Genomic DNA, 15226 nt, shown 5'->3' with positions numbered 1-15226 from the left:
GGGGGGCCCCCCCCCCCCCCGTTTATGAATCCATGCACCGGGCCTCTAGGAATTAAATAACTTAACAAATGTTAAAACAGCAAGAACCATCAACAAAATAAAAAGACAAGTTACAAAATGGGTTAAAATATTTACAAATCATATATCTGACAAAGGGTTAATATCCAAAGTTTATAAAGAATCCATATAATTCAATAGAAAATAATGAAATAAAAAGTGGGCAAAGGGTATGGATATTTTTGCAAAGAAGACAAAGAGATAGGCAACAGGTACCTGAAAAGGTGCTTAACATCACCAATCATCAGAAAAACACAAATCAAAACATAATGACATATTACATCATACAGTACTTGTTCAATGACTATCACCAAAAAAACAAAAGATAAATGCTGGTGAAGATGTGAACAAAGGGAACCCTGTGCACTGTTAGTGGGATTGAAATTGGTGTGGCCATAATGGAAAACAGTATGGAGGTTCCTCAAAAAATTTAAATAGAAGTACAATATGATCCAGCAATTTCACTTCTGGGTAGATATACAAAGGAAATGAAATCACTATGTTGAAGAGATACCTGCAGGTCCGTGTTCACTGCAACATTATTTACAATAACCAAGACATGGAAAACACCAAGTGTCTATCAACAGATGAATGGGTAAAGAAAATATGGCATATAAATGCAGTGGAATACTATTTAGCAATAAAAAGGATGCCAATCCTGCCATCTGCAACAACATGAATAAAACTTGAGGGAATTATTCTAAGTTAAATATGTCAGACATTCATACTCACACACCGTACAGGTTAATACTACATCTATCCAGGTGCCAGATGTAAAAGGACAGTGAGAACATACAGAAAAAAATAAAAATGAAGTCCTGATGCTAATCAACATTTGAAAAGATATTCAACCAAGCCACTATTTAATAAACTTAAAACATCTATTAGAAAAGACTAAATAATATATGAAACTCAAACCTACTCATGAGCCAGGAAATTGGCACTGGCATAAACACTGGTAGGATTACATGTCAAGAGTCTTAGGTATTCATGGTTCCCAGCACATTCCTACACTTTTGAGAGTCTATACATTGTTGGAAAAAAATAGACTGACAACAATAGGAAAGTTTACTTATGCAGGACAATACTGATGATATAGTGTTTTAGTAAAAACATTAAGACACTCTACCATCTACACTATCTTCAGTATACAGATAGCAGACATAGGTAGAAAAAAGAAGAAAATACCAAATACAAAATGTTCACAGTAATTCTCTCTGGGCACTGAGTTTATGGCTAATTTTTATTTTTTCCCTGTGTCTTCTAATAAATATATTCACTTGGAGCTGATGTGTCTACAAAGTTTATAATTTGTTATTTAAAGAAGAGTTACTTTAAATTTTTAATATTGTAAATTTCTAAAATAATCACAGAAAAAAATACATTTCAAAAAACTATCATTTGGTTACCTGGGAATTTAGTGAGGGGTGGAATAAAAGAACACTAACTTAGAGGAACTGATTGATGTGCATGAAGTCTACACTCTGTAAAACTTGGTTTCAGGCCAGGGATTCAAGTGTCGGGTGGATAGTCTTGCTCCTATGCCCTTAATGTTGATAAGGCTTATCTCTCTTCATACAACAAAAATATAATGTATATTTTCAATATTTCACTATCATCTAATAGCAACACAGTAATGAGACATAATATATTTAAGGCCCAAATAATAGAGCTCAAAGTTTAAAAATCTGTAATATTATAAAATTATATATGCATAGTTTTTTTATAATAAACAATATTTATTAGTATTCACTTGGTGTCTATTATAAAAAAGTCAATTTCTTTCTTTGGGGCCTTACTTTGAAAAACCAAACTTTAGGCAAAAAAAAAAAAAACCTTCATGGATTACTGCCAAGCTTAATGAGGAAAGTAGTGTAATAAAGGTACCTTCTAAAGAAATGATTACTCAAACAGAAAGAATAGAGAAGCCCAGCAAAGCATGCAAAGAGCCAAACTAGAAATGAGAATCAAATTAAGGGCCTTGTGAGAGTGAGCAGCACCCTCACCAGTGTGAGGGGGCTGGGCAGCACTTATCCTGTCTGCCTAGTTTCCCAAGGTATACTCTCTGGATACCTGGGTCCTAAAGGCCTCACATTTCAAAGGCTTCTTACTTAGTCCTCACCAGGTTCCTCAATATGTTGCAAATACACTGTATTTCTGGCAAGGCCTACATCCCTCATCTCCTAAACCTTTTCTGATGGTGTCAGACCTGCATGGATAGGACTTGGGCACCTTGGGGCAGGAGGGAGAGGTAGAGGAATGCTTATGGGGCCTGTGCATTGTACTAAGTGCACATTGTACCTGATGCACAGTTTTCTTTCTGCTCAGTCCTGGCCAGCAATGAAAGACAACTTAAAACCCAGTATTAGAAGACATGTCCCAAACTTGGGAATGGGTGAAGAATACTCTCTCAGGGCAATGCTAAGCTTGACTTAATACAGATTGCACTATTTTGCAAAACTTAGATGCAAAAATTAACCCAAAGATTTTGTCTAGTAGAGATAGATGCAAATGATGTCTCTTCAATAAAATAAATAATTCTCAAGATTATGGTTGATGGCTCTGGAAGACATTTACCAGTTTTGCTTCTAACCCAGAAATCTTATTATAACATCTCTTTTGAAGTTGCCCAAATAGTTTTTAGACAGTAACATTTGACTAATTTCCTCATTAATTAATAAGTTAAATAAAATATCTAATTAATATTTGTTTATATTGTTATATATAATATTTTTAGCATTTGAAAATTATTCTTTAATACCACATAGCTCCAAATTGAGAGAATTTCTACAAAATAATTGGCCTATACTCTTAAAAATGTCAAGATCATGAAAAACAGGGAAAGGCTGAGGAATGGTTACAATCAGGGAGGAATCTGACAGATAAATACAAACAGTAATCCTGGGTCAGATCCTGGACCAGAGTGGTTTGGTTATTTTTTGTTTGTTTTTATTTCATTGTAAAGGGAATCATTGAAATAATTAGTAACTCTCTTATAAGATCTACACGTTAGATAATAGAATTTAATCATGATCACTGTTAATTTCCAATGTTAATTTCATGGTACTGTGATTATGTAATAAGAAATGTACACTAAAATATTTAAGGGTAATAGCCATCAAGTCTGCAAGTTACTATCAAATAATTCAGAAATGAACAATCCACAAATATTATTTATAAGTGATACAATGTCTAAAAATGTGTGAAGATAGCATCAGTTGGTAAATTGATAAAGGGTATGCTGGAAATCTTTGTACTGTTTTTATAACTTTTCTGTGCCTAAAATTTTTTCAAAGTAACATTTTTAAAATAACATCACTTAAAGAAGAATCAAGTTAGAAAATGCGTAAGTCATGGATTGAGGATCCTCAGTAACATCACTAATAAAAAGCTCTCCGTAATCTCCCTGGTTTCTGCAAGCCTTCATGATGCAAGCTTTTTTTCTAACCGAAGCTTGGAAAGATCCAGCACTGTCATCTGATTGCTATTCCAGTGATTTTGCTGATACCAGATGCTGTTTTTCACTATAGACATGAATTGGAGGTTTTCCAACTTCTTCTCCCTTGGGACCTACCAAGGGAGAGAGGGCTGTGCGATAGGGTGGAGGCCTGACAGTGGGGCTGAGGGGTTGAGAAGATGGGGGTGGGAACCAATGGGCATGATTTATTTACACATTGACCATTTATTGACCATTCATTGGCCATTTCTACCATTGTGTTTTGATACAATAGTGTAATTCAGGCAGAAAGAACTGCTTGGGCAGAAATAATTATGGCTCTATCAGCCAAGTTAATTTTGTAAAAATCTTGGAAGAACTACATGTAAAGTAATAATCTATTACATATTTCTGTGGATGCAGGCAAACTATAAAATGGTGAGACAGAAAAGTAGAGATGAAAGAGGGGAGAGAAGAAAGATTAGATGAGAGGGCACTAAATAAACAGGCAGACCCAGGGTTTGCTGGTGTCCAGTGGACTTATTGTTATGCACAATTGAAAACTCTAATCTGCTTCTTCAACCTCACTGTCTCAACCCGGCCACTTGGACAATGCCAGGAATGACAGTCCTGTCCCTGTTAATAAGACTCTTAATTAGCTTAGCATTGTGTTTGACACCAAAAATTCACTGTGGCATTAGGAACCAGTTTGTTAGGAATGTTGCAAACTATAAAAATCTAAAAGGTTTTAAAATATTAATAGTATTTGAATGGTTTTCTCCCAGATGGCCACACAGCTGACTCCAGCTCTTTCCTAGAACCCTCTGCTGTTTATCCTCCAAATGTCCCCAGTATAAAGCAGCTTTAATCTTTTGTTGCTGCTGTAAAATTTGATCTGCTATGGGACAACATAACTGTCAGTACCTGGATGTATGGAGTGAGAAGCGGACAGAATAATCCAGGATGGTTGTCACTAATCATTCAGTTTATGGCCCGGTGATAATGGGATTCCTGATTATTAGCAAAACCCCTCACACTGGAAGCTGCTTAGCTTGGAGCCCAGGAATGGGGCTGCGTCAGGTAGAACTGGCACTGGTAGGGGCCTCACTTTCTGCCTATCTGTTCCGGGCCCCCAATGTATTAAAGGCTTATGAGTGCTCACTGTACAATTTCAGTGGTGCCAACCAGAAAGGAAGAGCAGTTTGATCTGAAGGATTTAATTCTGTTTTGTACATGCTCTTGTAAAAGTTATGAAAAGGGGTTGTGAATTCAAATATAACTCATAGGAGTTACTGTCCTGGTGTTTGGGTTTTAGCAGTGCTGGGAGGCAAGCCCAGGTGATGTCCCAGGTTATATGTGAAGACAAGAGTGAGCAAAAAAGAATAAGAAGTCTGCCCGGCATGGCTCAGTGGTGGAGCATTAACCTATGAACCAAGTGGTTATGGTTCAATTTCCCGTCAGGGCACATGCCCAGGTTGCAGGCTCGATCCCCAGTGTGGGGCATGTAGGAGGCAGCTGATCAATGATTCTCTCTCATCACTGATGTTTCTCTCTCTCTCTCTCTCTCTCTCTCCCTCTTCTTTCCTCTCTGAAATTAATTTGAAAAAATTTAAAAAACAAAAACAAAAAAGAATTGAGGAAAGAGGAGACAGAGAAGAAGAATGAGAGAGTTGGAAAGAAAGGGATAAGAAACGGAGAGGAGGGGAAAAGAAAGAATAAAAGGTAATGAATATGAAGGAGGAGGACTTCAAGAAAAAGGAGAAATGGGATATGAGAAAGAAGAGGTTGTTGTGTGCTTAAAATTCTCCATGAATCAGGCAACATTTCATCCCCAAAACTGAGATATTCCTGCTTCCTGTTTCATCTTTGGGCCAGAGCTTTGTCTTTCCTAGACCATGCTCAGAAGGGCATAAGCAAGGTTTTCCTCCTTTATGCTCCCTTTTCTCTGTTTTCATGGCTGACAGAAATATTTCTGATTGGCAGAGGATGTTTTCTTGAGACAAGTGGGACAGCTTATTTCACGGTCGTGAGGGTGAGAGGTTTTGGGCGCAGCGCAGTATTGGTTGCATCTCTTAACTTCAAATGCAGTGGGGGACAAGTTTCCTGACTGCCCCCTACACACGCCTGCAGAGTCCTCAGCTTTTCTGTCTCAGTATTTTCTCTGAAGCCCTGGACACATAGCCTGTGTCTGCAAGCTCTTCCCAGAAGGGCACACATGTGAACGTCCCCAGAGTCAATGCTCAACCCTTGTGGGATGGGAGTTGTGCAATAGATATTTCCAACTGGTCTTGGTAGGGACAGTTCGGAGGTAAATTTACACAGTTGCTCGGAGAATCCCCAATGGAAATGAGCCCCAGATTTGTTTAAATCCACACCTGAGGATTATGTTTATTGGTGTTTATTGATTTTTTTAGGGCGACAGGAAGGGAGAAAGAGAGACATCAATCAGTAGAAACATCCAGCAGTCACTGACTAGGGAGCAAACCAGCAAACTAGGAATATGCCCTGACCAGGAATCAAACCTATAATCTTTTGGTGTATGGGATTACTCTCCAACCAACTGAGCAACCCAGCCAGGCCATGTGTTTCAGTTTTCAACAGCTTTCTTTCCAATTTTAGTCTCCCCACTTCCTCACTTTTGTTTCCCTGTATCACTTTCCAAATACATTGCAGTCTGTATTAACTATATTTTCTAATTTTCTGTATTCTTGATGTCCTGGTATCAGGGACCTTGCTGACCATGGCTAGGCAATTTTTAAGCGGTCCTAAATGACTTGCCTGGGAGCATGCCTTTAATATGCAAAACAACAAATCCAAAGACCCAGTCCTTGGAACCACCTCCTCCATCTGGCTCTTACACTCCAGCAAGTAAGATTCCTCTGTTTTAATCATTTCAAGGTCAGATACTGGACAATTCTCCATGGTCCCTCTACCCAAGAGCCCACTAAAATGACTTAAACTAGCCAATCATAAGCCTGCTGGCACTGCCTTGTCTTGCATTCCCCTCAGAAACCACAATAAAGGCTCTTTTCCCTCCCTCCTTCGTCCTGACCAATCCTGGGGCATCCCAGTGTGGTGCTGCATGGCAGGGTATGCTTCCTCCTCTTATGGACTGTGAGTAGCAAAATGTCTTTTCAATGGCAATAACCTCCCCATATGTTGACCTCATGGACCTAAATAATAATAAAAAAAAACCTACATTTTAAAACACTCCCAAATTCTTATATTCAGTTTGCAGGAGAATCCAAATAAAGAATGATTATTACTTTTAAATATTTTCTAAATGAATGACTGGAAAAGAATGATGCTACAGAGGAGGAAGGGGGACAGCATCCAATTCAATGGCCTTTCTACAGAGGGGCCTAAGAATAGGGTGTGACCATCGAGTTCATCTGCTGGGTCACTGGACCATATGCCTCCTAGCTTCACAGCATCTACTTCCTTATTCGCCATCCTTTCTCTCCTTCAGATATCTGGGACAATTGTGAATAGTAAGTAGCTTGCAATATAAGATGCCAGAAGGAGAGAATAAGACAGAAATTAAGAAACTCTACTTAAAAGAAATACATACAGTCCTTGTTAGGGAACAGATTTCCCATTTTTATTTTTAAACTGAGGGTATATTATAGTTATATTTTAAACATACATAAGAAGAGGATAAAAAATAAGCCAACCCAAGTTAAAGAGAAAGCAGGAAGTGGTACATATTTGGGCCTCTCTGTGAGAAAAGAGGACATTTTTCATCCTAGGCCCCAGGGTATCTGTTAGTGCACGGGGAGAGGTAATTCATTAAATGGACTTAAGGTTAATGCGCCTTCAAAAGAGAGCAATTTATCTCCTCTTCTCCAATAGGATCAGGCCAGGAGGTGCTACAGTTCAAAAAATGTTATCCCGGTGAGATACTCCTGTAATGATCCCGGGTCCCCTAACTTCCGCTTTCTCATTCATTATACCCAGATGACTAATGCAGGATGGGAGGCTGTGGGACTTTCTCCTGAGGTGTGAGTACTTAAAGTTCTCTCCTGAACACCAGGAAATATTTATGTTCTGATTTATCTATTAGTCCTCAGATCCCAGCCCGACCAAAGTGCAGCAGGGCAGTGTCAAAAGTCAGGATATGCTAGTTTAAATGGGTTGAAGTGAACCTAGAATGGTATTAGGTCTATTTTAGAAAAAGGTAGTTACAATGTTATTATAAAATCTTTTGAGTTAACCAAGTGAAACCAGGCAAAATATAGGAACCCATGAGTGAATTTTTTCATACTAGATTTCCAAAAGTCTGGTTTTAATTTCCTCAGAAAAATTCATGTATTCATTCAATCTTTCTCTCTTTCTCGGTATATACACACATACATTCTTATATCCATACACATATATGGATGAAGCCATAATATACATAAAGTTACATACATACACACACACACACACACACACATCCATACATTCATAAACTTCTGCCTCCTGCCTCCATGGTTCCTGCCCTGGAAGGGAAGGTATGTGTGCATGAGAGAATTATGATGATATAACCAGTTCTGTGTAAGAGTAAGTGGTGTGCAAAAATCTATGGAGAACTGGAGAGCAGCAAGTGGAGAATAAGTAATTCTGACTTGTGTGACTTAGATCTTGAATTGGAGGTGAGTCAAGGATAAAGTCCAAAGTAACAAGCCAGCATTTCTCAGCTCTTGAGTACACCCTTAGAATATCCCCAGGAGCTTAAAAAAACGACAACACTTGTATTCTCCACCTAGCAACTTAGATTCAACTGGCCCGGGGTGGGCCCCAGTCATTTGACTTGCCTCTGCTCTGTTTTATCAGCACCTTAAAAATGCCTAAAATATATTTGCTGACCACACAGTCCCCTAAATATTGGGGGAAAGGACTGGTTAGAGGGCAGGAAGTGACTTTGAGTCTTGCTCTTTTCCTGGAGGGCAGGGTTATGTGTTTGTGGCTGGAAAGGGAAGACCTGGCTGCCTGGCTCAGTCCCCGGGTATTTTTAAACAGACAGTGCAGTAGCTCAGTGACACCTCTGGAGGCACCGCTCTGTGGGTGATGAAAGGGTGCAGGCAAAGACTTCTACTGTTGCCACAGAGCATAAGAGTGACTGTTTCTTCCCCAAGTCAGATTCTATGAGCAAAATATTTCAAAAGAATATATCCACATGCGCATACACACAGAGTTTTACTCTATCAGTCACTGTGGGGTAGGCTAAATTCTGATAACCTCAAATCCAAGGGCTTCATATCATAAAAGTGTATTTTCCTCTCATGCTACATGTTCAATACAGGTCAGCTCACTGGCTTGTTTACCGTAGTCAGTCAGGTATTCAGGCTGGTGGAGGTTCCCAGTTGGAGAGGTTTTTTCATTATTACCATCTCGGGAAGAAGGAAATTTACATGGTGAATTGTGCATTAGCTCAACACGTCCACCAAAATAAACTCTGTCACTTCTGCTCACGTTCTATTGGTAAAATCAAATTGTGTGTCCATGTTGAACCTGAACGGGGGTAGGAGAGTGCAATCTTAGCAAAAGGCTAAAAGGCAGGGAGCCAGACATATTTGATAAATAGCAGTGATGACTATGACATTTACCAATAAACAACAGTGAAATTCCATTGCATTTGGAGTTTATGTAAGTTTAGCTAAATTCTAATCTACTGCACAAAGGCTGAATAGCTTCAAAAAGAGCTAGAATAAGTTCTTACTATTTAAAGGGGGGAAAATTACAAATTGCCAGACAGGTTTGCTACATGTATTTCAAGGTTAAAAAACCCATATTCCTTTAGGAACCGTGCCTTATAAATAAGGTCATTGTCATAGATGACAGCTCACATAAAGAATCACATACCAACCACACAGGGTTTTCATCACCCGAATCTCACAGAGTAATAAATGTTTCGCAATGCACTGGAGGCATCATCTTATGACCTGGGCTTACAATGAGAAACGCACATCTTCCAAAAGCATGAAGAGAAGAATAAGGGCTTTCACATGAAGTGAGCAGTGCTACATCCAAAAAAATAGTCTGGCTTCATTGGAAACTGTCCAACATGAGAACGAGGGCCTTTTCCAGATACTGGGATTGCAACGCCTTTAAACCAGTTAACCCTATAGATTAATGTACTCACCACACTATGTGCGTCTTTGGAGATACAGGGATTTGAACACACACTTTTATGGATATTTTATATTATTATTTCAGCACAGATTAGATGCTTTCCATTTTGTCTGCTATTTCTTTCAACACTGACTTCTTTTCAGCATTGTGGAGCGTGGAATAGCTCTGCTGGGCACACCCTCAGTGAATTGTGTGCTTAGGGAAGAAGCAAAGGGTCAGCTTGCTTTCTCAAGCATAAACCCACCTAGAGAGCTGAGGACAAATCAGATTGGGATAGCTTATGTGAGAGCCTGAAGACTTTATAGAAAAGTGTCCCAATCTAAGCTCCATCTTACCATTGAGTGTTCTTTACCTAGATTGATGTTCTGAGTTTTATAAAAATCCCATCATCAGGTTTCTGAAAGTATCTATTATATTAGTGTGCAGGAGACTGGATGGGTTGGGAGTCCAGGATAATTAAAGATATTAGAAGGACTAGAAGGAAAAGAAATAAAACAACTGATTTTTCAATCTCTATCGTGGTACAATAATTATAAAAAAAATGAGCCAAACATTGAACAACCAATTTCTGAGAACACAGAACAAACTGCTTACTTGTGGATAATTATGAGACAAATGAACAAATAGCAGGCTCAGAATATATTAAAACCTTAAAGGGGAAATGTAATTCATGATGACGATAAAAATGCTAAGTATTTACAAAAACAATTACAACACATTTGTCTCCAAAGGTCTCAGTTTTTAATGTTCCTTTTCAGAATTATCATTCGAGTTTAATCCAAAGGCACAGGGAAGATATATGGTTGATTTCTTCACTAAATGGACTGAATGCCCATGTAAAAGCTATTGGTTATCACTGGGAGGTGTTCCAGAGTACATTGAAATGGTCCCAAACAACATGTGCAGAAGTGGAGCTGTCTCCTTGTCCAATAGTCTTAAACATTGGGCTTCCTTTCCTCTTGGCCAAATGATCCATTACTGATCTATCGCCCTTGGGTTTGTTTAAAGCAATTGAAAAGTGATTTGTACTGTGACCTATTCTCCTTTATTTATTTTTTATTTTTTTTTGTCCTTTATGACTTTAGTGCCTTGGTACAAAGTATGTTTGAATCTGCCCAGTTACAAGTATCACAGAATTCACAGCTGGAAAAGATCTGATGTCATAACAGAGAGGAAATGTTATCTGCCTAAAGTCACAATGTGCAAAATAAAAAACCCAGTCCACTGGACTCCCAAGCAGCCTCCTAATGCTAGTGCATGGTCAGTTAGGTCTAAGGCAGGGCAGTTCCAACCTTTATTCATGCCACTAGCTTCTTTGGTGGTCTGGACAAGCTGTGGACCCTTGCATAGTCATATTTTCAACTAAGATTACAAAGGAAACATTGTATTAATATATACTTCTTAAATATATACTTTTTTAACAATTCTGTAAAATGCTAACATATGCATAATTATTAGTAAGACAAAATGTAGTTGAATTTCTAATATCTAAGATAATTTTGAGGCAGTGATGTACATAAATGAGATTTCTGAGCTATCTGCAATAGTGCAATGTGATGTGAAAATATCTGTGATTTCTATGGGCGGCCAAGTATCAGGCACTGCTGTGACTTTTGTGGAATGGAACTTACATTCATTATCCAGGACATAGTAAATTTTAGTCAGAAGTTAGTGACTATGCCCTAGCCAGGTGGGCTCAATGGATAGAGCATCAGTCTGGGGACTGATGGGTCCTGGGTTCGATTCTGGTCAAGAGCATATACTTCAGTTGCAGGCTTGATCCCAGCCTTGGTTGGGGAGGGGAGCATGAAGGAGGCAACCAATCAATGTGTCTCTCTCACATTAATATTTCTCTCTGTCTATCCCCCTCCCTTCCACTCTCTCTAAAAATCAATGGAAAAATATCCTCAGGTGAGGCTTAAACACACACACAAAATAAAAGAGAGAGAGAGAGAAAGAGAGAGAGAGAGAGAGAGAGAGAGAGTAGTTAGTGAACAATAAAGACACCACTTTTTTTTCTAAAGATTCCACTTCATGGATACCTGGTTTCTAATCCCTGATGCTAGATTTATCAGTTCAGCAACACTGGAAAGAGCATTCACACATTTACCATTATGATAAGTGAGCATACCACCACCAACTAATACTTATTTAGCACCTCTTGCCTGCTTACAAGGATACCAAGTCCAGAAAAAAATACAGCATATGGTTCCTGCTGTGTGAAGTGGAGAATATAATTAGGAAGACACCCACACATGTAGAGATTTAGAAACATTCACCTCAAGAGGACATCAGAGTTCAGATCATTGGAGAGCAAGGCTGTTGAGACTCTGGTGTTAATTCAATGGTAAATACATAATTGCAGATGTAGAAAAACATGGGCATTAGTCTGTGTTTGCTGACTGCCTAATGCAGCAACTATAATGGGGGAGGGAAAGAACCAATGGTACAAGTAATTTGAAAATTTAGGTAGAGAGCCACACACACAAGGCAGCTCCTGAAAAAAAAAAAGTGAAGCAATATATCACCAAGGTGCAGACTAAACAGACACAATTTCAAGGGTTTCCAGAAGAAAAGGTGCTTTCACTTCATGCTCAGCACAAAGGGAGGTCTCTGGGCAAAGACTCCATTGTTCTTGGTTTATGGTCACTTTCCATCCATCTGCAAAAACACACATCTACCCCCGTCTTTGGCTGATATAAGTGGTTCCAAATTTCATTCCTAGGCTGGCAAACAAGGAGTCATTTCTTATGAGTGAGTGATATATGATACCACATTCCTAACTTTTTCTCTCCCAAATTTCCACAGAAGTTGAATGGCCACTTTGAAACTTAATGATAAATGGTGGAAACTCATTTCCTTCTGGTATTGGTGTTAGAACAAGACTCATTTAGCAAACAACAGATTGTCGATTCTGAACTAAACAGGGGAACGGCATCTGGTTCATAGTTTAGAAGCTGAGATTTCTTTTGCTTCTACTGAATACATTCAATAATAAAAGGGAGGGAGGGCCTGGGTAATTTTAACTTCGTTATCGGGACATCTAAATTATTACATTTATAAATAAATTACAGAGTAAATTTAATAATAGGCAGTAGGTATTCAAAACTGACTTCCTTTAAACAGTTCCTAAGCTAATAATGACTAAACTAGCTAAGAGTATGACATAATTGCCTTGAAACCTAACCTGAGCTATTTTAGCCCAGATAAATGATACAGCATGTTGCTTAAATGAAATCAGCACTTGTTACACAGTCAGGAAACTGTAATTTAAGGCTAAATGTTGTGAATTGTTTGAAGATAACCTATTTGGGCATCATAGAATGAGCCACCATAGACATTTTGGAGAAGCAGAAAGAAAAGAATTCAAAAGAAATGTATATTACCATAGACCAAAAGTTTCATTAAAATCTTATAAGCTGCTGAACACTAATTTTTCTTCTCAACCCAGAAGTCTGTGTTTATAACTTTCCTATTAGAAACTCATTCATTCATCAATTTGACAAATGTTTATGGGCACCTCTAGAGGCTAGGTAGGAGGGAGGACACACAGATGATGAATAAAGCATAATCTTCTAGGTTCTCAGGGATCTTGCATTACAGTTACAAGATAAGACCTGGGAACAATCAACCAAGTGTCAAGCTCCACATGGTAAAAGGGCACGGCTTCAGCTCTGCCTCCAATGCATTAAGGAGTCCATTAAAGCCCCCATCATATTACTATGCAGTTATTTAGATGTCTGTCTCCTTACTGAAGCATCAGCTCCTAAAAGATACAGAGGTATCTTATCACGGTGTCCCTTGGGTCTACTATATAACTGGCAGGTACATTTTAAGCATGTAGTAATTGGGTGGATGGACAAGCTTGTTTCTAATTAGTATTATCAGGGAATCTTTATGGATTAGTTTGATTTTTAAATGGGCCCTTGAAAACCAGTTTGCTATTTTCATCCTGGTCAATTTCCCAGGATTGTCCACATCTGGGTGGGATCAGGTGACTAAGTTCTGGCCAATGTGGATGAAAGGTATGAAGGCCACTCTCAGGCCTGGCCAGGACATGCCCTGCTAGACCTTCTGTCCAGGGGTTTAGAAGTAGAGGACTTGAGATGGTGGAAATCACATGTTGGAAGAAACCTAAATCCCTGAGTTTACTGCTTACAGGAGAGTCCCCACTAGGAACAAACACAGTGTTCTTTGAGTGAATAAGAAACAAACCTTTGCTGTGTTAAGTCACTGGGCTTCTGGGGTTGTTTGTTACAGCAGCTAGCCTATTCTGACTAATACAGCTAGGGGCAAGGTCATTCCTTTTGGAGGGAATGGCATGAGCTAGATCCACAAATGCATGCAGAAAGGAACCAACTCCAATATTGCCACTAAAAATACAATTGTTCCCTTAGCTTATGTTCAGTTAGAATATAATAAAACAGAGGTAGTGCTCATATGGGTCAAATCTGTTCCTTAGAATGTTTTGTTTGGCCCACATTGTGTTGGTCCGCACAGTATTACTAGTATAAAAAGTTGAACTTGTTGTTGCCAGTAATTTTTAAAAGGAGAACATGTTTCTTAAGTTTTTGTCCCAAGTTATTCAGAATGAATAGCATCTGATCTCTTTAAACAAAATCTGGGTTCTCTACTTTTCTACAATGCCCACCACTCCCACTACCTCACACCCAACCTGTTTATTAGTATGTGACCTGCCCAGTTCTGGCAGATATTTGAGTTTCCACCCCTTCCTTTAAGTCACTGGGGATTGAGGTTGCAGGCCCATGTGTTGACTGTGTGTTTATTTTATGAGTTATCCTTATCTTGTTCACGATATTGGCTCCATAGAAATATATGCACTTTCTTAACATTTTCTGGTGAGAGAAAGCAAAAGTGTTCATGATGCAATTGGAAACGCCACAAGCCATTTTACCCTGGATGATGCCCTCTATTTGGGGCCAATGACAATGTGGCTAGTTTAGCCATTGCAATAGGGACCAGACAATTTTATTCTGTCCACTTCTACATAAAAGAGAATTTTCTCAGAAAGGATCATTTGAGTAGATGCTGGAATTTGGGGTGGGGGTCGGGGGGAAGCAATAATCCAGAAATATTTTCTGAATGCAATATAGTAAACTAGATCTCATTTTCAATTGCTGAGAAATGAAAATGTAGAATTATTGGAATTCCCAGTGAAAACAAGATTCAAATCCACCAGTTTTCCCCCCCTTCCTTTCAACTGTCATAAGAGGTATAAGTGTATTCTAAAATCCTGCAATGTAGCCACACTTCAGTCTGGTCTAATCAAGTCAAGAAATGCAACAAAGCATCTTTATAGATAGCAGTGGGAATAAAGATTGGAAGGAGATCAGGTAGTTCATGCAAACAAATATAGTTATGATTATAACAAAGTAAAACAAGTAAAGCTTCCAATTGGGAAAAAATGATGCACTAACCATGTAGCCCATGATATTTTAATTTGTGCCTCTTCTGGTGGTACCTGTTTGCATGTTTTAATAGACATCACACTAGCCCTGGCTGGTGTTTCTCAGTAGTTAGAATATCAGCCTGTGCACTAAAGGGTCACAGGTTCGATTCCCAGTCAAGGACACATATCTGGGTTGCGGGTTTCATCTC

At 38.8% G+C, this 15226-nt stretch overlaps 1 protein-coding gene across 1 annotated transcript in view; it reads right to left on the bottom strand.

The window, feature by feature from the left end:
• Positions 1-15226, bottom strand: part of MACROD2 (MACRO domain containing 2) — a 1283682-nt gene that overhangs the window by 804285 nt on the left and 464171 nt on the right. The gene's annotated exons all lie outside the window — the stretch shown is intronic.

This window comes from Myotis davidii, unplaced genomic scaffold, assembly GCF_000327345.1.
Source record: "Myotis davidii unplaced genomic scaffold, ASM32734v1 scaffold32, whole genome shotgun sequence".
In the NCBI taxonomy this organism is placed as follows: Eukaryota; Metazoa; Chordata; class Mammalia; order Chiroptera; family Vespertilionidae; genus Myotis; species Myotis davidii.
This window is presented reverse-complemented; position numbering and strand designations above follow the sequence as displayed.